The sequence below is a fragment of the Rhineura floridana genome, chromosome 3 (assembly GCF_030035675.1).
Source record: "Rhineura floridana isolate rRhiFlo1 chromosome 3, rRhiFlo1.hap2, whole genome shotgun sequence".
In the NCBI taxonomy this organism is placed as follows: domain Eukaryota; kingdom Metazoa; phylum Chordata; class Lepidosauria; order Squamata; family Rhineuridae; genus Rhineura; species Rhineura floridana.
The window spans coordinates 67,434,483-67,457,038 of NC_084482.1; the positions used below are offsets into that span (position 1 = coordinate 67,434,483).

Genomic DNA, 22,556 nt, shown 5'->3' on the forward strand with positions numbered 1-22,556 from the left:
GATTAAGTTCTTTAATCATGCACTTAAAGAAAGAGAAAGCAGACAGTCCATCTTGAAAAGCATACCTGCAGAATAAGAGAAACTTACTTGTTCGTTTTAAATTGACTTTTACTGTTCAGTGATTTTTTTTGTATTCACTGGTATGGAGCACTAGCACTTTTTTTCCTGTCCATGGCAGCTATTTTGTGCTGGCATCCATGGCACTTTTATCACTCTTATCATCTCTTTTTTAAAAAATCCCATTGTCAGTGATAATTCTGAAAAGAAAACCTATTATTTTTTCCACTTAAGACTGTATATTAAAAGTGTTTACCCCATCTTTTCACCTATAAGGGTCCATAAGCCAGTTTACAGACGAAGAACATTAGAAGAGCCCTGCTGGGTCAGGCCAGTGGCCCACCTAGTCCAGCATCCTGCTCTCACATTGGCCAATAAGATGCCCATAGAAAGTCCTAAGCAGGACCTAAGGGTAACAGCTCTCTCCCCACTTATAACTAGCCAAAAATAACAACAAAAACAATAAAAGTAGCACCTTAAAGACTAACAAATGTATTATGGGATATGCTTTCAGGGATCACTTATGCCCTAATAAATTAGTCTTTAAAGTGTCAGAAGATTTTTGTTGCTTTGCTGCAACATGGCTATCACCTCTGGAAACAAAAACAATAAATATCAATAAGTAAGCAATAAAATGTGTTTGTGTGGAGGGAAACGTGCAGATGCTACCAACATAAAACCAATAACTAGCATAAAAATCAGCAGACGTTCAGCAGTCAATCCACTAAAAAGCAATGTCTCCTTTAAAAAGCACTCACTAAAGGCCAGTAAAATTGGAGCAACATGAGCCTCCCCAGCAGGGCTGTGGAGTCGGAGTCGGAGTCGGGAGCAATTTTGGGTGGAGTCAGAGTCAGTAGAAATGTACCAACTCTGACTCCGATTCTGACTCCTTCATAAATGGCAAATGTATATTAACTAGTAATAACAAATTTACTGTAGTAAAATGGTAGCACAAGGCATTTCATCACCACCATGTGAATCCAGAGCTTGGAAAAGTTACTTTTTTAACCTACAACTCCCATCAGCCCCAGGGATTGGGCTCGTGGGAGTTGTAGTTCAAAAAAGTAACTTTTCCAAGCTCTGGATTCATGTGGTGGTGATGAAATGCCTTGTGCTACCATTTTACTACAGTAAATTTGTTATTACTAGTTAATATACATTTGCCATTTATGAAGGAGTCGGAGTCGGACAGTAGAAAAATAGAGGAGTCGGAGTCGAAGGTCTGGCGTACCGACTCCACACCCCTGCTCCCCAGAGAGGCTTCTTATGGTCACTCAGAAGCCCCCCTGTCCCACAAAACCATGCACCACATCTCTGATGGCAGGGAAATGAAAAGCCATGTGAAACACAAGTGATGTGAGAATACCTCCCTAATAGGTACCCTAAAAGCCCTACAGAAGGTAACTAACACCCCTGATATTTGTTTTCTGATTGCACCTTAATTTTATCAGGATGACCTTTATTAGCAGTTTGTTACTAATTTCTTTCTCAACTTTTTAAGGGGCATTTTCCACCAAATCCTTCCCCATGTTGAGGATCAAGATCTCAAAACAGTACACCCAGCAGTCATTTTGCCCATTGATAGGTCCCATTGAGCTATCCCCAGAATCTTCCTCATACATCCTACAGACGGTAAGCGGATCACTCCATCCTCTCTATCTGTAGAGCAAGCTGAGCAGGGTTAATCCCTTGCAGGAAACAGGAACACTTTGCTGCCCAAGATAAGCCTGTGAGTATAGCTTTAAATAAGGCAGCAACAAGGATAGTATATTTTTGGCCTGGGCTGCCACATAAATCAGCAAGGGATACACTATGAACAGGCCCTCACCAGGCATAGGGAAGTTCAGTAAGCCCCATGTCAGTTAATGCAGCACAAGCTGCTAATACTGAATGTTCAAAAACCACATGCTGGGTCTGTAACGAATAACTGAATTGACCTAACAGCAGAAGCAGCATCAGGGGGTGGCATTTTTGGGCACCTGCTGATAGCCATACCCAAGGCAGAGAAGACCTGCTGATGACCACCAGAGCCCTTCTGGCCTTGCTGCTGCTCTCCTTCCTTCTTACTGCTGCAGCGCATTCACCTGCCTTCTCTAAGGGTGCTTCAAGATTGCTGTTGTTTTCAGGTGATATTCAACCACATACTGGAAAATTCAGGTTGCACAATTAAAGTAGATTTTGTGCAACAAACACATTCCCTGGAAATATGCATTAGAACAGCCTTTCCCAACTTTTGGGTGCCCAGTTGTTGTTGGACTACAACCCCCCCCACATCAGCCTCAGTTAGTATGGCCAATGGTCAGGGCTGAAGGGAATTGTGGTCTAGCAACACCTGGGGACCCAAAGGTTGGGAAAGGCTGCACTAGAAAGTGTGGGCAACTATTGCATAACACAATGCTGTATAACTTCCCAGCAAACAAATCAGGATGAATGGTCAATAAACAGGTCACCTGGAAGTGACTTGAGTGTGCAAGCAGTTACAAAAGCAAGGAGAAAAGTGTGAGGCTGATCCATTAGAATGAATGGGGTACTGCCCACCAACTAGAAATAGGCAAGAAATTCGATTCCGTATTTCAAGCTGAATCTATCAAATTCACACTTTCTGAAACCACATGAGAACTGAAACACAGCTATCCTCTAAAATTCACACCTATTAGACTTTTGTAATGAAGTTCACCATCCAAATAAGGGTTATACAAATGTTTACATAAAATGAATACATGAGTGAATAGCATACAAAAATGCAAAATATGATGAGAATCTGCTTGCAAAATGTGTACATTAGTCAAAACTACCTTCAGAAATGTGTTTATTAGGAGAAATTTGCACTAAAATGCTGGGGAATTTTCATAAGATTTTTTTTTAAAAAAAATCACAAATTGCTGCAGAAATGTGAACTGAATTTAAGATTGGAAAGATGAGAACCTGAGAGAACTGAAGCTGACAGATCTTTGCATCCCTGCCACCAACCTCAGTCTGCCTTTAGCCAGCCCCCACAGGTGCCTTCCTATTTATACCCAGTCCAGGGGTTGCCACTGCCTGCCTGCCACCTTCCTGCTTCTTAGTCTCCATGTTGCCTTTGTAGAACTTAGCAGGAGGGAGGGGGAAGACAAAATTAGATTTAGTTGCCTCTGTCTGTCATTGACTCTGGCTTCACCTGCTGTTGGTCTGCCCTCTGCTCTACCAGTCCCAACACCAGCCACCACTGGAGAAAAGACCAGCAACCTACACTCACCTTACTCTCTCCCCTCTAATAGTCAGTTATTTTGATTGGGCAGAGAGAGAGAGAGCTATCAAGCAAGCAAATGGACAGGGAGGGGGGACAATGATGGCAAGTTGTCAGAGAGATCCCCCCACCCAAAATAAACCACTTGGAACTGATTCTGACTAACAGCCATGAGGTTTTTCTGTAAAGGTAACAGATGAATTCTGATAACCATAAGGAGGTTTTGATCTAACTCAGGGCCCAAATAGTTTAAGTACGCCAGGAGTGCTGATCCCTGTATGAAGAATAAAAGAAACAAAGTTAGAAATATATATAAGGTTACTCTATTTCAGCCTCTTACTTTGGGGCAGGAAATTCTGTTGTACTATCCTAATACTTTCCAGACAAAATGCATTTCCAAACCTTTCTCAAGGACATCTCATGCTGCAAATTCTACTCTCCCTTAAAAAAAAATCATATTCCATTGCTCAACTCTTTAACATTTAGTGTTTGCATCCCCTCTTACGGTATGTGTCAATTCTGGGGGAGGGTCAGGAAAGAGAATAGATGCACAGTGCATCCATTCCCCCCTCCCTCTAGTAACACATGCACCAGGATGGGTGAGAATTTCAATTCAGTTTGCATTTCAAGCAGAATTTATCAAATTTGCAATTTCTGAAACAATATGAAAACTGAAACACAGACATCCTTCGAAATTCACATTTATTAGAATTTGGGGATGCAGTTTGCCAACTAAATAACATTTACAAAAATGCATATATTAGGGGAAAGTGTGCATAAAAATGAATACATAACATGCAAAAAGGCATGAAATGATGAGAAATGGCTTGCAAAAATTTATATTTGTCAAAACTGTCTAAAAATGTATTTATTTGAAGAAATTTGCACTAAAATGGTGGAGAATTTTCCTGAGGATTTAATTTTTTTTTTTGCAGATTCTGTAGAAATGTAGAGAACTGAATTTAACAATGGAAAAATGAGAAACTGAGAGAACCTAAACTGACAGATCTTTCCATCCCGAGCACATAGTGCTTCTGACTATGATGCTTCTCATTCCAGAAACTGTAGAAAGGGATTATTACAGCTCCAGAATGATCTGTGCATTCTGCATATTTGGCTGCCTGTTTTCAGCACAGGGTCATCTTGGAGAAATGACACCTGCCCCTCTATTTGTGTGCTGAATTGTAAGTGGGGATCAAATAACATAAGAACCCACCTTTATTTATTTTCTAGTTCCTGATATTTGGCTGGGTAGAGATAGCATTTTCCCTCTCAGAGTTATGAAAGCAGGATGACAGAACCATTGCTGTCCACAGTACCCACATTTGTATTTTTCTGTCCTGATATGGTCTCTAGTCAAACAGGTTTGATAGGCTTTTTAATGCTTCAAAAACCTGCAGAGCCCATTTCACCAGGGAGCATAGAGGGGCAGAAAGAATGGAACGTCTGTACTAGGGGCAATTATGACTTCAGCATAGTGCCTTCATGTCTATGCAAAACCCATGTCTGCACATACCAGTTAAGAAGCACTTGGGAGGCACTGGAAGCTTGCGTCACTAAGCTGAAATTCTCACCATATTGTAAGCTTTGTGATTTCAGGCTTTTAGAATCCCCCATCATCATCTCAACACTCCAGTTTAAATCAAAGGAGCTGAACACCTCATGGCTTTACCCATGTGGGGTTATCCAAAGGGTCCTACTGGGCCCTAGGGCCAATAGACAGCACTGCCTTACTTGCAGCAGTGCCTGGTTGTCTGTGTTCCCTGTGGGTTCCTGACATATTTAGAGGTGGCGTGGTGGTGTGCAAAATCTGCTTATGCCAAAGCTCATCTGCCAGAAGCAAATGGGGCAAAGAACTAAAGCAGCCTGCCGGGTGAGCGGGTGAACTAGGGACATGGGCTGTCCAGCTCAGTGGCTGAGTATAGGCTTGCATTTGTAGGTTCTTGCTGTCACTCCCTCTTGTCCTTGGTTCCTTGGAGCAGGGAAGGGAAAGACTCCTGTTGAGACACTAGAGAGCTGCAGTTGGTGAAAGTAGCCAAGGGGGACTGTAAGTGAATTGGAGAGCAAGTCCATGCTTCATATGCATTAGGTCTGAGATTTCTGGCATCTCCGGTTAAAGCAGACTGGGTAGCAGGGCTAGGAAGGAGGACCTAAAGAGCAGCTGCCAGTCAATGGGTTATATCTAGTTATAAGTTATTGCTACAAATAGGATGTTTGACCCCCAAATACTGCCGTAAGTTATTAACATAGATGAGAAGATTCCATTCTATGGGGGGGGGATTCACTGGCGTCCCTGTTCTTCAGTTACTGCTTGTTATGATCCTCCCCCCACCTTTTGTAGCTCATTCAAGACTGCCCTTTGATTTGATATTTATTTTGGAATGTCTGCATTGCCGAGGTAGGGATGGCAAGAGATAACTTGGTTAAAGCAGAGAAACTTGGGAAAGGAACAATGTGAACTTTAACCATTCATTTCCTTACTTTTTAGACAGAACTAACAACACAGATGGAGTGGCATAATGATGAATGGAGAACACTTCTCCTTCCCTCTATTTCAGAAAGTCTTAAAAAGGTATCATAACTGCAGCAAAGATGGGGAAAGTTTGCCATTTCCAAGTTACCTTAGCTAAATGTGCACAATTATAAGACTGACAAATTTCATTTTCTGGAGAGCAAATGCAGAAAACTTATGAATCATAGGATTAGAAAGTCTTAGAGATCATCTAGCCCAACCCTGGCTCAGTGCAGAATGCAACTTCAGAATCCATGACAAATGGCTATTGAGCCTCTGCTTAAATACTTCCAGTGAAGGAGAGCCCACCATCTCCCAAGTCAGACTGTTCCCCTTGTTAAACAGCTCTTACCATTAATTTCTATATATGTATTCTAGTACTGCTGTCTGGAGCAGCATATAAAAAGTCTGCTCTATTTTCTACATGACAGTCCTTCAGACTGGAGGAACATCCATATCAACCCTTCCTGATTAGCATGTGTCACGGCACCCCAGCTTCCCTTGGTCCTGGGAAGAGGGAAAATAGTTCTAGCCAAGTCATAGTGTGCCCCTCTGCTTGCGCACCCTTCCTATTAAAGCTCTCACCACCACCAGGTGAAAGATTTTATTTTTCTACAAGGCTGCATTTCACCAATCAGCCTAAAACCTCCCTTGCATGTCACAAAGAGCACCTCAAACCAGCGCAGAACTTGGCTTGGAAGAGAGTAATGAAAAGAATTGAGATTACAAGGTTTTATGAGTTAAGATTAAGTTTACTAAAAGGATTTTAAAAACAGTTATTAGGAAAAAGGTTTAACATAAGATTAGTTACAGCAAACCAGAGTATCCATGGGAGCAAAAGTACATTTAAAAAAAAAACACATAGGTTTAAAACGTAATCCAGCTTTCTCTCCTCTAGATAATCCTTAGAGTTAAAAAAATTGCAACAGTACTGCCATTTTCTACACCCTCCACCTGGATGTGTGGTTCCTTTGTCTCCTGAGATCACACCTTGATCTCCTTTTTGGTTCACTAATATATCCCCTATCTACATGACTTGCAATCAACAAATTCAAGGTAGTAGAGGATTTTTATTCCCACTTTCAGACAGCCTATGTGCTATGCTATCCATCCCACAGAGAATCTACCATCTTCCAATGTGAACGATGGACAGGTCAGATTTAACAAGTTAACCCCATAATATCCAAATTAACCTACATGCAAGAGTTATGTTGTTATATAATTCAGAACAGTCAATTTCCTTCACAACATATTTCTAAAATATTTTCAAAGGAAAGAAGGCAAGTTATAGTAGTATCCATACTTAGGTTATCTATACATAAAAGACTGCATCTCCTAGTTTCTCCCGTTAGAGGCATGTTTTCCACATTGTTGTGTTTCAGACTCCAATTGAAAACATTTTGCCCAGGCCTTTGTAGTTTCATACATAAGAGATGCACTCCTTATCAGCAGTGTATGTCTTTCTATTTGATTTGATTTGTTACTTTTTGGTTGTGTGTGTGTTTGTCTGTATGTGTATGTGTGGGGAGAGAGAGAGAGAGAGAGAGAGAGAGAGAGAGAGAGAGATTTTATTGTATTTTGTTCATATTTCATGTACATTTTCTGGGATCGTCCGAGGAAGGGTGAATAATAAATAAATAAATAAATAAAATTAATAAATTGACAAATTAAAAATGTAACATGGGAATCTCCTTAATTGGAAGTATCCTGGCCTTTGCACCCTATTATTGCTGCTATCAGTAACGTGAATGTAAAGTGACATGAGTCAATATTCTCATTCCACAATATTTCTACTCGGAAGTAAGCCCCACTGAAGGGATGATGTATCCAAAATACTTTGAAACAGTGGTGTACAAAAGCTGGGATGACAATGATGATCTGCTCTGCAGAAAGGCAAAGGATCAGTGCAACCTGTTTATGCATACTTTAGGGCTTGTGGAGATACATTGGAGAAACAGGATGCATGTAGGCATACCTTTATTGTTGACTGTCTAAGAGGTTGTGTATTGCATGCTAATGAAGATGTGCACACACTGAGGATTTAAATGGGGAAAGCAGGCAGCAAATGATGAAAATGCAGAAGAGTTGATATGTCAGTAAGCACTGCAACGGAAAATTTCATTAAATATGACCTCAAACCTCATAAGTATCCAATGTTAATCTTCAGTTCTGAACATGAACACACAAGCATACACCCTAACATACTCCATTGGTTTCAGAAAAGAAGTCAGGTTTTTACTTCCTCTAATATGTATGAGGCTGCTGAAAGTTTAATCTTGGCATCTCTGTTGTTTTATCTCAATTAGCAGGGGAGAAAACTTCTACCAAAAATGTGGGATCAGGATCCCACTGTACTAGAATTTGGAACCACTAGGCTAACTCAGCACACCAAATTAGCACAGGCCTTGGTCATCCTTGTTGCTTACCTAACACCTAATGATGTTGATAATGCAATGATGTTGCCTCATCAAGACAAAATAGCAGCTATTTCAGTAAACTAACTAGCACATCAATTTCTTATGGCAAGCATCTGATAGTTTACTGGGCAACAGGACAATTACAGTGTTCCATCTCCAATATATCTGGCCAAATACAAAAGAGAAAGTAACCAGATAGGACAAGTTTGCACTTTGTTACTCTAGCACCAGACAGAAAACCAAGAAATAAAGCAGGTACATTCTGAAAATATACTGAAGCACAAACATGGCATGAATCACTTGCTACACTTCACTATGTAGCTAGAGAAGTTTGGAACCTTAACTTTCTTAGCATGAAGACTGTGCTCACAACACAACTCAAAGGCCTCATTGGTACACTATGTCTGGAGCCAGTCAATAATTTTGGCTGGAAAGGGAACAAAGCATCAAGTAGAGAGAGAACAATGCTTTAAAGCTCCTTGCAGCATGGCTATCTCAAGGACGTGTGACTCAAAACCATGGGTTTAGAGGAGAAACAGCAAGTTCAAATGAATTCAGACACTTCAAAATGGTGGCAGGCTAGGTCACAGATCAAAAAGCAGAAATCCAGTGTTATATCAAAGAGAAATAATTGGGGTGAAGGCATTACCTGAGAAGGGCAGGAACAGAACAGAAGTCTGGAGGCCAGGACCAGATATGTACAGGACCAGCTAAGTTTTATTGCAGCTGTCATACAGATATGTTTGTATGTACAAACTATGGTTTAGTCAGAATTTTACCAGATAAGTGAGCCCCTTCTTCAGTCTCTACTCCCATTCTAACCAGGAATAGGCAACATGGCGGGCTGAGGCACTTACTTGACCTCCCAGCAGGTGAGTCATTGCTGCTTACTGGGAAGAGAAGGGATGAGATGACAGGGAGGGAGGTGCAGTGCAAATGCAATGACAGGAGTGCCGGATTGGCTCTGCCAGTCCATTTGCTGTGTGCTGATCTCCAGCACCACCTCACCCCTCTTGGTAAGCAGCAGTGACTCACCTGCCAGGTCAAGTAAGCATATCTATTCCACCACACTATCTGCTACTGCTTCTAACACTGGAAGTCACAATATTGACCTACTTGTCAGTGTGAAGTGCTTTGCATAAAATTCCCACTGAATAATGTTATGTGTATATTGCACTTTCCAAGGCATTCAATAATATTTTATCTTCCAACTGTGTGAGATTTCTGGTAAGACTATTTAATTGGGTAAACTGAATAGCTTAAATGGACCACTGGATGGAAGTTGAACTAAATTTGGACTGGAATCAGGTATGTATGGTTAAGAATGAGGGGAATAAACCAATGAATCAGTCATCTGATCTTGGAAGAGAGAAAAAGTAGACTGTGGAAGATCCATACAGCGGATTTCACCAGTACTCCTGATCAACCATAATTTCTGGATTTATGCAGAGGAATTGTTTGGTGAATTGTTAGGTCATGCCCAGATGGGATCCTTTGACATCTCCAACATGGGTAGCTGCATAATGTCTTTCTCACCATTTGTGGGAGCAGATTTTCATCCACCACCACCCCTCATTAGAGGAAGATGAGGTGGTATGGTCCAGAGGGAGGGAAAAGGTCCAGTGGCCATGGAGGGCCAATCAGGATTGGAAGGGGAGTTGTGCTTAAAAGCCAGCTCCACGACCAATTCCTCCTCTTTGCGCACCTTTGTTGCATGAGGGGACGTCGTCATCCAGCACTCCTACTGCTGGGTTGACACCAAAGCCTTCTGTGGGGAAGAGCGAAGAAGCGGGGGGGGGGAGATCCTACCTGAGGCCTTTCGGCGGCAGTTCCTTGGTTCCCGCATTGGTGCCGGGGCACATTGTTCCAGTGCCTACTTTGGGGTTCAATCCCACCTGCGGTCTAGTGGCAGCAGCGGCTGCTTTTCTTGGGGGCTTCATCCCTCGCTTCCTGCCGGGCGGCCTGTAGGGCCTGCCAGTGGTGGCATTGTGCCCACTTCCCCAGCCTGCATGCCGATCTTCTGCAGTGCCACATAGCTGCCTATGGGCAGGTAGACCTGTGGCTTCTTTCCAGGCCCGGCTTCGACTGGAGCAGTTGCTGGCTGAGTATCGTGGAGGGGGCAAGAATGGTGGTTCGAGGTAATGGTGAAGCCTTCTGCCCCCCCCCCCCGTGTTGTTAGCTTGTAGTATATCCCCCCTCCCTAGCCTAGCCTTAATTCCTTCTGTGGCCTGGTCACTATTGGGGGTGGTAATAGACACCAATTGGTATTGTTTGAGGCACTGTCCCTCCCTGTTGGTGGCTCCCCTGGGAGGGGAAGGGGTAGGGAAGGGGGAAGGGAGAGGGAAGAAGGGAGGAGAGGAGAGGGGAGGAGGGGAAAAAAGGATTGTTTTTCTTTCTTTCTTTTTTCCCCTCTTTCTTTCTTTGTATCAGTAACCCTACCCCTTAGCTTTTGGGTGTAGTCAGAGTAGTGGTAGTAGTGGTAGTAATATCAGTGCACCTAACTTATTGGTATTACCAGATGCCTGCAATACAGCGCAATGCCTCCTAAGAAGGCCAAACAAACAAATGGAGTGAAGGTTGTCAAACAAAGTTCCAAGCGCCCTTCAGAACCAGCCCTCTCGTCTGATGACGAGGAAGATGCGGGTATACTTCAGGCCCTTGTGGCTAGAATTGAGGCTTTGGAAAGGGAGCGCCAGGCCCCAGTGGCGGGTCCTAGTTCCCAGGCTCCAGTTCAAAAATTGGCCAGGATACCATGCACAGCGAACCTCATGCGTGATCTTGTTGCTAGGGTAGCCAATTTGTGTTGCCAACAGACCTGCAATGGATTGTCTAACAGCAGTGCCTGCAGGGAATGTGATGGGGTTGCCTTCAGTTCCTGACAGCAGTGTACAGGTGATGCAAGAGGCTCCACTTCTGGGTCCACAACAACTCCCAGTGTCTACCATTGATCCGGCCAGGCCTGCGTTGCAGCCTTCAGTGCCAACAGTGTTGGTTTCTACAGCCGCCATTCCTGGTGAGTCTGTTCCACCTGTCACTACACTTTCTCATGCACATGTGACTTCACCTGTCCCTCAGATCATGCATGCCACCTCTGTGGTCCAGTTGACACTAGATGTTGCAGCCCAAAATATGGTCTACATGGGCAGGGTTCTCATTCCCATGCAGCTGCAGTTACTGTGGCCACTGGTGGCTATGGCTCCTTGGTAACTACCCACGGCACCAATGGCACAAGAACTTACTTCTTTGCCCTTACCATCGGGTGTATATCCACAGGGTGATACATCTCTCCTGCTGGGCAATCACCTGTTACAGCCCATGCAGGAGAAGATTTGGTGAGGTGAATATACTGCAATTTTTTCACTCCTCTTCTGCGAACTGGAAGTGAAGCCTAAGGAAGGGAAGGAATCAAAGGAGAAGGATGCAGTCAAGAAGCAGAAGGCTGATCGCAGTTGGCCCAACTGGCTCAATGCCTACACTTGTGTACATGGGGTGATGACCCAGGCGTACCCATCCAGGGTTTTGTCTATGATAAAGTACCAGGACATTATACACATGGCCTTCTATGACTTCTCGGGTACTGCATGGTTGTGGTACAATGAGAATTTCAAGCAACGGGCAGCGCTCGACCCTGCCATGCACCGAGACATCAAGCATCAGGGTCTGTGGTTGCACTGCATAACCCCCGCCATGCAGGCTTTTGGTGATAGGGCAGATAGCGGACATCTTCTGGTGCAGTCACAGACATCAGGCCCCAGCTCAGGCCAGGGGCCGCAGAGTGTTCAATCCCAGCAGGGCTGCTGGGCCTTCAACAGCTCTGGCCAGTTTAGACATGCCTGTGGCATCTGTGGCACGGCCCATCTCAGTGTCTCCTATGAGAGGGCTCCAAGCAGTGAGGACCAGTCCCAACCCAAGCGTGGCTCAGGTGTTGGGGGAGGTCCGCCGCAAAGCTAGTAGCCCCATAAAGTTAGGCCCCTGGCTTCACTGTTGGACTCTTATCCAGACTGTGATGCAGCTGCATTCCTATGGTCAGGGTTTGCAGAGGGCTTTAGGATCCCTTATGCTGGATCTAGGGTGTCTGTTTCTTCCCCTAACCAGGCCTCTGTGAGGGAATTGGCTGCTGTGGTTTTGGCCAAGTTGGCCAAGGAAATAGCTGCGGAATGGATTTCTGGTCCTTATTCTAGGCCTCCCCTCCCTGAGCTGCGGGTTCACCCCCTGGTGTAGTCCCCAAGACGCAGCCGGGGGAATATCGCCTCATCTACAACCTGTCCTTCCCTAAAGGGGGGTCAGTGAATGATGGTATTCCACAAGAAAAGGCTTCTGTGAGATACACATCGTTTGATGAGGCTGCTAGTGTTGTTTGGCAGGGTGGGTGGGGGGCGTTGTTGGTGAAATGCGACATTAAGTCAGCCTTTCGGCTGCTCCCTGTTGACCCTCTGGACATGGACCTCTTGGGTTTCAAGTTCCAGGGCAAGTTTTATGTACATAGAGCAATGCGTATGGGATGCTCTATCTCCTGTGCTGCCTTTGAGACCTTCAGTACCTTCCTTGAATGGGCGGTGAGGGCCAGGTCACTGCCCATTACTTGGATGATTTTAAATTTTTTTGGTAGGGGTGGCAGGCACCTCTCAGCGTTTTTACTTGATGAGCACCTTTGGGAGGTTTACTGAGGAGCTGGGTGTGCCTCTAGCTCCGGAAAAGTCTGAGGGACCTCAACTTCTCTCACATTCCTGGGCATTCTTCTTGATACCATATCTCAATGCACAAAGTTGCCTAGTGACAAGCTGTTTGTGCTGCACACTCAGCTGACAGAGGCTCTGATGGCCAGTATACTTACTCTCCTTCAGCTCCAGGAGTTAGTGGGGCACTTGGTTTTTGCTTCCAAGGTCATTTCCCCTGGCAGAGCATTCCTCAGGCATTTATGTCATGCTATGAATGGGGTGTGCTCTCATTTCCACTTCATCCGTGTGTCCTCGGCTATATGCAAGGACTTGCGGATGTGAATGACCTTCCTCGAGGAGTACAGTCATGTCTCCTTCTGGAGGGATGAGCTGCTGCTGGAAGCTGAGCTTCAGGTAATGTTAGATGCTGCTGAAGGTGCAGACTTCGGGGTTATTTTCATGGATCAGTGGTGTGTCGAGCGCTGGTCCCAGGTCTGGAGAGATGCAGGACCATGGCAGACTTGACATTCCTGGAATTCTTTCCCATTGTTGTGGCAGAACAACTTTGGCCATTGATCTTCCAGAACCACACTGTTCAGTTCTGGTGCAACAACCACGGAACCGTGTGTGTTGTTAATGCACAAACTTCCAGAAGAGTCCAGGTGATGCATCTGGTGAGGGCATTCATTTTGCAATGTTTACGCTTTAATATTTTATTTGTGGCCAGGCATGTTCCAGGCCTCCAGAATGACATTGCTGATGCCCTATCTTGCTTCCAGATGGAGCGTTTCAGGGCATTGGCCCCAAGGGCATTACCAGACCCTGTGCAGATGCCACATGATCTTTGGAGCCTTGGGAGCTAGAGGGGCGAGCTGCCATCAAATCAGCTTTGGCACCTAACACTGGGAGGGCATACAGAATTCCAGCATTTCTGGGTTTCCCATTGCCTGCCACAGGAGTGGCCCATCCCAGTGGGTCACCTCATGCACTTTATGGTGTCTCTCAGGGCTGATGGCAAGGCAGTGAGCACCACTGCTTGTCACCTGTCAGCATTAGCCTTCATTTCCAAGGCAGATGGTTTGCCTGACTATACCACAGATTTCAGGATCAGGAAGATGCTTGAAGGTTGGGCATGTACCAGCCCAGCAGCTCCTGATAAGCATAGGCCATTCATTCCTGATGTGCTCTCCCAGCTGCTCCCTGTTTTTTGTGTTTTGTGTTCACCAGTTTATGAGGCAGTATTAATCTCAGCAGCAGCCCTCGCTGCATTTTATGGGGCTTTGTGCCCCAGTGAGCTGTTAGCTAGTTCTAAATTTGATGTGTCCCACAGTGCCACACAGAGTGTGTAGATGTGTATAGAGGATTGTGTGATGTTAGATTATTCAATTAGGCTTTTGCTGCAGAGATCCAAAACTGACCAAAAAGGCAAAGGGAAGTCTCTTGTGTCGGGCTCATTCCCGGCCAATGGGGCTGGGATATTTATTTGTTCACCTCGATGGATCCACATTGACTAGGTATCAGTTTTGGTCCATGTTGTGGAAGGCCTTGTTGGTTTGAGAGAGAGATCCTGTGGTCCATGGACTTCATTATTTCCAAATTGGGGCAGCTACTGCCGCAGCTCTCATGGGCCCAGGCCCTCCCTTAGCATGTGCGGGGCCCGGGGCAAAAGCATAGTTGGGGGGCCCCCCCACATTTGCTCCAGGTCACCGTCTTGGTCTTGGCCGAGTCACCGTAGGTGCGCAGGCACCAGTCCTGGAACTGCCGGCCCAGCTCGCTGTCCCCGGGGCAGCTACTGCTCGCTGACCGCAGCAGGAGCAGCAGTGGCAGTGGCGGCTTCGGCATGGCGCGTGGGTGGGCAGGCGAGTGAGCCCCTGTCCTGGGTGGAGAGAAAGAAAGCGAACGAGCGCTGCACCCTGCCTGGCGTGGTAAAGGCGAGCAGGCAGGGAGGGAGGAGCCAGCTGGTGAGCAGATTGCCAAGCGCGGCCCCCCCCCAAAGTGTGGGGCCTGGGGCAACTGCCTCGCTTCCCGGTGCCTAGGGGCGGCTCTGCATGGGCCTTCCCCCGGACAACATTCAGGCCATAGGCAGATGGCAGTCTTCAGCATATAAGGCCTACATTAGGTTCTAATAAAAATTATTTTAAGAGAATGTTGCTTTGGTGTTAATTGTTCCTTTGTTTTTCAGGTCTAAGTGGCCTGCCAGTTCCGGCGCACGTGGTTTTGTGTAGACATTCAATCCTTTTTTGGGCTCACCGAAAGGCCAGCTTTTCTCCTGTTGGGACTCAGCTCCAGCTTTCTGCTTGGGCAGGGGATGCTATGGGGGGAGCTTCTCCCCACCCTATACAGGGTATGTTCCAGGGGACCTGTTCCCCCATATCTTGGTCATTCACTTGGGGGAGAAAGATTTTGTCCAGCATCTGGGTCTGGAACTGCTCCATAGGGTGACCCATGACTTGAATTGGATCAAACACAAATTTCCTGGATTGTTTGTTGTGTGGTCCAATTTCCTTGAACGGAGATGTAGAGGGAGGCATTTCATCCCAGCTGGATCGACAGGGCTCATAGGTGAATGAACAGGAGCATTCACAATCTGGTTCTGGTATTAGGGTGGGCTTTCATCCCTCATCCCAGGATCCGATATGATGCTCCCCATTTGTTCAGAGATGATGGAGTTCGTCTCTCAACACAAGGTTGTGACTTGTTTTTGGAGGACCTGCAAAGTGGTTTGTCAGACCTTTTACTGGTGGTAGAGGTGACCAAGTTGCTGCTGATCGCCTCTTGTGCCGTGGAGTCCGGGCAGATTAACAGGTTGGGGCTTAAATGAGGTATACTAAGGCATTTTGGGGTCAGGGGCTTCCTCCAGGGATCTTCCAGGGCTTTATGACTGGGGCGGGAACTGGGGGGTGCCCTTGTTTGCGCATTTTGGGTGAATGCCAATATGGCGGGACCTGGGTGCCTGGGTGGGGTGCACATCCTAGGCTTGCTTACCAAGGAGGGGGGTATTTCCTCCTCATCCTTGCTTGGGGAGCCATAACCTATGGCTGCTAACATGCCCAGGGGTTGGGGGGGATGTTCCCCCTGAGTTAGAGTTAAGTTCACCTGCCCAGACAGTTGCAATCTGGCTTAATTTAGCTAATTTGGTGAATTTGGACTGCAGGTTCTCCAAAAATTTGTTATATTTTAAATAAATATAACATAAATCCATGTTTGGGTGTGGGGGCAAATGGTGTATATGTGTTTGCAACTGTTTGCTGTCTATGTGCACTAAGGCCTAGTGGCAGTAAGCAGTCTTGTGTGCGATGAGAGAATGCTCTGGCATGGTACACAGCACAGCCCCAACATCCAGAACAGTATGTTTTATTCTCATTACATGTTTTATGAAATGTTGTTGGCAAAAATGTGAAATTATTTGGCTGTGTATTCATGGATCTGGCAAATCAAAAACTGTAAGTTTAGCATCTCCCCTTCAGAAAGTAAAATGAAGTCAGTTATTTTTAGCTACTCATTGTTAACTGGAGAACAAAGCCATAACTAGGATATTTAGTCTCTTAGCATTGCTGTCAAGTCCCTCTATGGTTGAGACATGTCTGCTTGTTAGCCCAGTAAACCCCAGAGGACAAGAAAATTCACCTATAGGCAGCTCACCAACACAATTAGCATCAAATACCAACCAACACAGTTTCTATATACAATAATGCTTGGGCCAGGCCAGTAGCTGCACTTAACTTGTCAGCAGACAGCTCTCATATAGACTGGCAAACACCAGCTGTTCTCAATGTCTCTGTCCAGGAATTAGAATGATGGGAATTTGATTTAACCCTGGGGAGGAAAACATCTGATTTTGATAGATCTTTATAAGCAGCCAGGCCTGAGATGGTATAAATACTATCTGCGAACTATGTTGCAAGATGTACTAGAAACAGAGGGTCTCTCAGAAGAAGAAGGGGAAAAATGCATCAAGGTGAATTCCGATGATCCCTGATTGCAGATTAGTAAACCTTCAAATCTGCTAACCACACTTTTGTTCACACAGCAACAGTGGCAAAAACATTTTAAACTCTAGATCAGAAGACTTTAATTGGTTCAGTCAACTAAAACTTTACCTGATTAATTGTGTGTGTGTGGGGGGGAGAATTCAAGTTAAGAATGCATTGGTTTATTTTGTGAGGTTGATTTGATTCTGGAGTGTTATGTTATTTTATTTCTTAATATCAACATCTCTAAGTCACTTTTCAGCTTGAAGGCTTCCAAAGCAGCTTACAAGCAGTTAAAAACAAAATACAGCTAAAATTAAAAACAAACAAATAAAAGTAGCAATTAAAAAACATTAATCCCAACATAGAAGGACCTTAGAAACAGGAGCCACCCATCATGAACTGTCCTAGGAGAGAGGAATTAAGCACCATAAAAATCCTGCCAAAAATTAAAAAACAAAACAGGGCTATCTTTACAAATATTAAGAGGAGAAGGGGCCAAATGCAACTCCCAAGAGAAGGAGACATTTCAGGGTCTATGCACCACCATCCTGTTCAGTATACTCACCAACGTAACCTTAGGTGGTGGCAGGACATGTAGCCAAGCTTCTCCCAAAGATCGTACCGGGCAGGTGGTTCCCTATTGTAAGAGGGGATGAGAAAGAAAATATTGAAGATGGGTTTTCCTTCTAATAATGAGTAGTAGCCGCTGTTGATTCCAGATATAGCCCTCCAGATGTTGTTGGACTACAACTTTCATCATCCTTGACTACTGGCCATGCTGGCTGGAGCTTATGGGAGCTGAGCTTCAACAACACTGGGAGGACACTAGTTAGCTATCCTTGGTTTATTCAGTTATAAATTCACACACTTACTTCACTATCTCAAAAAAAAAGGGCACATACATCAAGGTTTTGGTAAGATGCAAACTTATTTAAATGTAACCAGTTAATAAATGAATAGATTAAAAAGTAGGTGAGGCACTACGGATGTCATAGCCCACACAGTAATTTCCCATTTCACAGAAACATGGCAAACGGCTTTATACCATGGGTCCCTGTAGCACAGAATTGTTTACACTGACTGCCAGCAGCCTTCCAGAGTTTCAGGCAGTTGTCTTTCCCAGCCCTTCATGGAGTCACCAGGGACTGAATCTGCAACCTTTTGCATACAAAGCATGTGCTCTGCCACTGAGCCATGGCCTTCCCCACAGCTGTAGGAAAGCAGAGCAGAGAGCCTAGTGATTTAAAGGTAGGTTTTCCTTTAAGTAGGGAAGAGTATGAACACTTGTCAACACCATAAAAGCCCCCCTGAAAGAAAGCAGGACCGGACTACGAAGTTAACAGACACATTGCATTCTGGACCCTGATCTCGGGGGCACCACTCCACATCCTGACATTTCCTTATGTGCACAACTGAACTGTTTGTGAAATATAAATATTTAGTTACTGCTGAAGCGGTGCTTTCCAAAGTCTTAACCCTGCACCGCCAATCCACCCTCCTTCCCCAAGCTGCTAACAGCATCCTCATCTCTGTATATGCTTCTTCTTAGCTAGGGATAGCAAGAGGTTGTTCTGACAAGCCTTTGGCAAAACATGAATTGAGATTGTAACAAAACAACATGGCTCCCCAAGCCCTGTGGATTTGGGAGTTGTATAAGGAGCAGTTTTCCTCTTGTGTGACTCACAAAAGGGCTTGCTAGGGCTGTGTGTGAGGTTCTGTGTATGCAGATGGCCATGATGCAGAAGTCAAGCAATGAATGACAACATTAATAGCTTGAACTTTCAACATGATAAATAAAAGAGGAATGCTAGCCCCTTCAAAATGTTAAGTGTACACGGTGTCTAAGGTGAGACTTTTTGGTATAGCCCATACTGGAGAGATATTATTTTTCAAAACATCTGAATCACTTTGTGACAAAAAAAAAAAAAAAATGAGGGTGTCCAACAAATGGGGCTATTTTTCACCTTTCACTAAACGTCCTACTTTCATATATCTAGAAAACACCCTAATCTTGAACTCCCAAATGTTTTCATAAGGAAACCCAGAAAAGTGCCTTTTAGTCTGGAAGGCAACCCTTAAGAATGTACATTTAAGTTGAAAAGATTGAATAATCCCCTTCTTCAAACCACCTGATTGGTGTGGAAGGGGTGAGAGAATACATTGGTGCCATCCCTTTCCCCTCTCATGCCATTTGTGGATATCCAAGACTTTTCAGATGCTGGGAACTTTTTTCAACTCCAGGGTTGGGACGATGTTGGTCTCTACAGCATCAAAGACTTATGGATTGGTGACCAACCCACATCTGTAAATGCACTGGTGGGAACGCTAAGACGTGTTCAATATAACTGGCTGCACACAATGCAGGTACGATCTCATATTCTCAAGCTATGGAGGAAAAAGATGGGCACACACCCACCGACTCCCTTTGAATCTATATGTGTACACTCCAGTGTGTCTATGAAAGGGTCGGCAGCTATGTTAAATAAGATCTTAATTGCTTCTAAAATGGTCACTGAAAAGGATACGGGAGGATGAACTGGGGTTCAGTTTGAGGATCAAACTTGGATGCAAATTTGGCCCAAGCCTCCCCTAAAGACAACTTCTGCTAAAATACAAGAGGCCTCTCTAAAAGTTCTTTTATGTTGGCATTGGACCCCATTGAAGCTATATCATATAAATAATCTAAATTCACCACTGTGCTGGAAGGGGTGTGGATTGGTAGGGTCATTTCTGCACCCTATGTGGTGGGAATGCCATCGGTTCAGGTATTTTGGTTAAATATCTTTGGGGAAATATCAGATATTACTGGATAATTCCTATTTCCGAATACAGCTCTAACTCTGTTATCTACCACACAGCATTTAAAGACTACAATTGCTCCTAAGGATTTAGTGTTTATACAGCCACAAGAGTGGCTGTATACTACAGCCAGCATGGATTTTTCACATTTCGTAGTGTTAAATTGAAAATACCCCCATGCCATTCTGATGCTTCCCATAAGCTTATTTCAAAACAAAACCTTACAAAACTTATAGTCCTGAACTCAGAAACACTTGCTTAACAACGCTCTAAGTTTTCATTTCTTACCTCACATATTAAAAAGCAGAGAAATTCACTCATAGGGAAAAAATCTTGCAGTTTAAGAACATACCTATAGCCAACAGATATTTCTATCAAACTTTTAAAAGCAGGGAAATTGGGCAGCTACAGTGAATGCACCAGGGGAGCAGCAGACCTGACCTCCTCTCTGAGATATTGTACTGCCTTACCAACTCATAAAAATGCGAATACAATTTGGGTTGGTCTTTCATAGTCCAATCTACTTCCTGTGTAGCTTGGAAGAATTTGGTAATATGTGCCTTTGAGCATATGGTGAGTGGTGGCAACACCTGCAATCAGTCCAGATAACAGAAAGAAAACATGTGCTAAAACAAGGTCTTGTTTTAGCAGGGAAGAAGCAACAATATTAGTTGATATAGTTTAGATAGTAACTTTAAATATGTTTGTTTTACTTTGCAATTTTAGTGAAGTTTTCTATAGTAAATCATTTTCTTTTGCTTCTGTTTCTGTGAATATGTGAAATACAGCAACACTTTGCATAGTTTACACTAAAAAAAACCCTCCAGAAAGAATTGTGGAATATTGGCACTGACTATTCTACAGAATAGTCTCCAGTGGACATGAGGAGTGTCTCAGTTTGCGCAAGATAAAACTGTGGGAGGTGAAATATATTCTAGCAAAATTCTAGTTGTGATCTATGTTTTTAATTGACCATGTCCACCTTTCCTTACGTGAAGTGGTTTAAAAATAGCAGGCTGAAAACATGTATCTTGGGCAAGCCAAGTTTGTTTTTTCCAACAGCTAGATTCATTGCTTAAGTAGCAACACATTGTAATCTGTCTGATTTTACATCAAACTGCAATTTCAGAGAAAACTGTTAATGCACCCAAAATAGAAATAGAACATAACCTCCAGTTTGAAACACAAAAGGCTGTCTTCACCATTATATATTGACGAATAAAAAGGCTTTGAAATTAATAAAAATAAATTTGACACAGATTTCTAGGATGAATGAGAGAAATATAATTTTCTAGGTTAGATTCTCTGTAGAAACATTAGTAACACAGGAAAGAAGCAAAGTAAGAACACCAACAAACAAAAATGTAATTCTTCATCTTTGGAAATGGCAGGTGTTGCCACCATTCATCATATGCTCACAGGCACATGTTACCAGATTTTTCCAAGCTACACAGGAAGTGCATTGGACTGTGAAAGACCAACCCAAATTGTGTTTGCATTTTTACAAATTTGTAGGGAAGTCCAATATCTCAGAAAGGAGGTCAGGTCTCCTACTCCCTTGGTGCATTCAATATAGCTGCCCAATTTCCCTGCTTTTTTAAAGTTTGATAGAAAGATCCGTTGGCTATAGGAATATCCTTAAACTACAAGGGTTCTTTTTGCCTATTAGTGAATTATGTTATTAGCATCTGCTGGATTAGAAATAGCAGCTCAGTGGAAAATAGCTGAGGATCTCACAACCAAAAGGTGGCTAGACTGAGTATGGGAGATCGTCATGTCTGAAAGGCTGATGCAGTACAGCAAGGTGATATGAGGTTCATCTCGACAGCACAAATTTGACCATGTTTGATCCCTATTTTCGTCATACATTTCAGTTGGTCCCCACCAATGTCCCAGATTTCCCTTTGCAGAGACTATTTATCCTAGTATTCTGAAATGGTGTGATTTGGGGTGTTGTTGTTTTTTAAAAAAAACTATGCTAAAAAAAAAGAATGTACACTCAATAAAAATTGACTTAGGGTGCTTCCAGGTGGGTGGAACATGCACACAAGTTTTTCACAGCATCCATCCAACGTTGTTTACATCAAAATGCCCTCTCTTTAATCCAGATTTACCCTTTCTGACAAGGGGCAAATCTGACAAGTTAAAGAAAACTGTTGACAATAACTTGTTTGCATTATCTGAACAAGCCATTTGCAATATTAAGCTCCATCTGAAAGCACTCTCTGTTGTACTTTCTACAGAGAAATAACTCTATTTCTAAATAACTCTAGTTCTATTTAGTATTTTAATACCATTTACAGCTGTGAAAAAATTCAAAATCCACTGATAAAAGCATCCTTAGGCCTCACTGGAATGTTTGAGATGTGTATTTTAATATAAAGTTCACAAAAATACACCATATTCTATGTTCAATGCCCTTAAAATGTGTCAGCATACTCTGTACATAGATTTTAGTAATTCATGTATGCATGTACCTACACTGTGTGCATACAGATGTAATTCATAAACTGTGCATACCCATGCATGTATGTGCATATACTGTCATGAACAACTGTATGTTTGCATTCTATGTTCCACATGTGTGTGCTCTTCATATATTTATCAAATAACCCAAATGCAATACTCACTATGCATGCTTACATACACGTACAATCTTGTATGCTAATATATATGTATCTACATACATATAGTCTATGAATGTGAGTACACAATTCCTGTTTGTACACTGCATATATATAGCCCATGTTCATATAACGTCTGCATATGTAGCTAATCGGTGGTCCAAAAGTGAACATATATATAACATGTATTTGTACAGACAAGTTCAATGTACTTGGAAGATCAGCTCATGAGACTCTTGGGGAAGGAAGCAACCAGTACCCCTGATATAAATTTCCTACTCTCACTGAT

At 43.6% G+C, this 22,556-nt stretch overlaps 1 protein-coding gene across 5 annotated transcripts in view; it reads right to left on the minus strand.

Annotated features, from left to right (window-relative positions):
• Positions 1-22,556, minus strand: part of MYOCD (myocardin) — a 400,168-nt gene that overhangs the window by 368,772 nt on the left and 8,840 nt on the right. For all 5 annotated transcript variants that reach the window (XM_061616448.1, XM_061616451.1, XM_061616454.1 and 2 more), the window contains exon 2: positions 17,410-17,481. The gene's annotated coding sequence lies outside the window, so the exon portion shown is untranslated. The remainder of the gene's footprint in view (positions 1-17,409; positions 17,482-22,556) is intronic.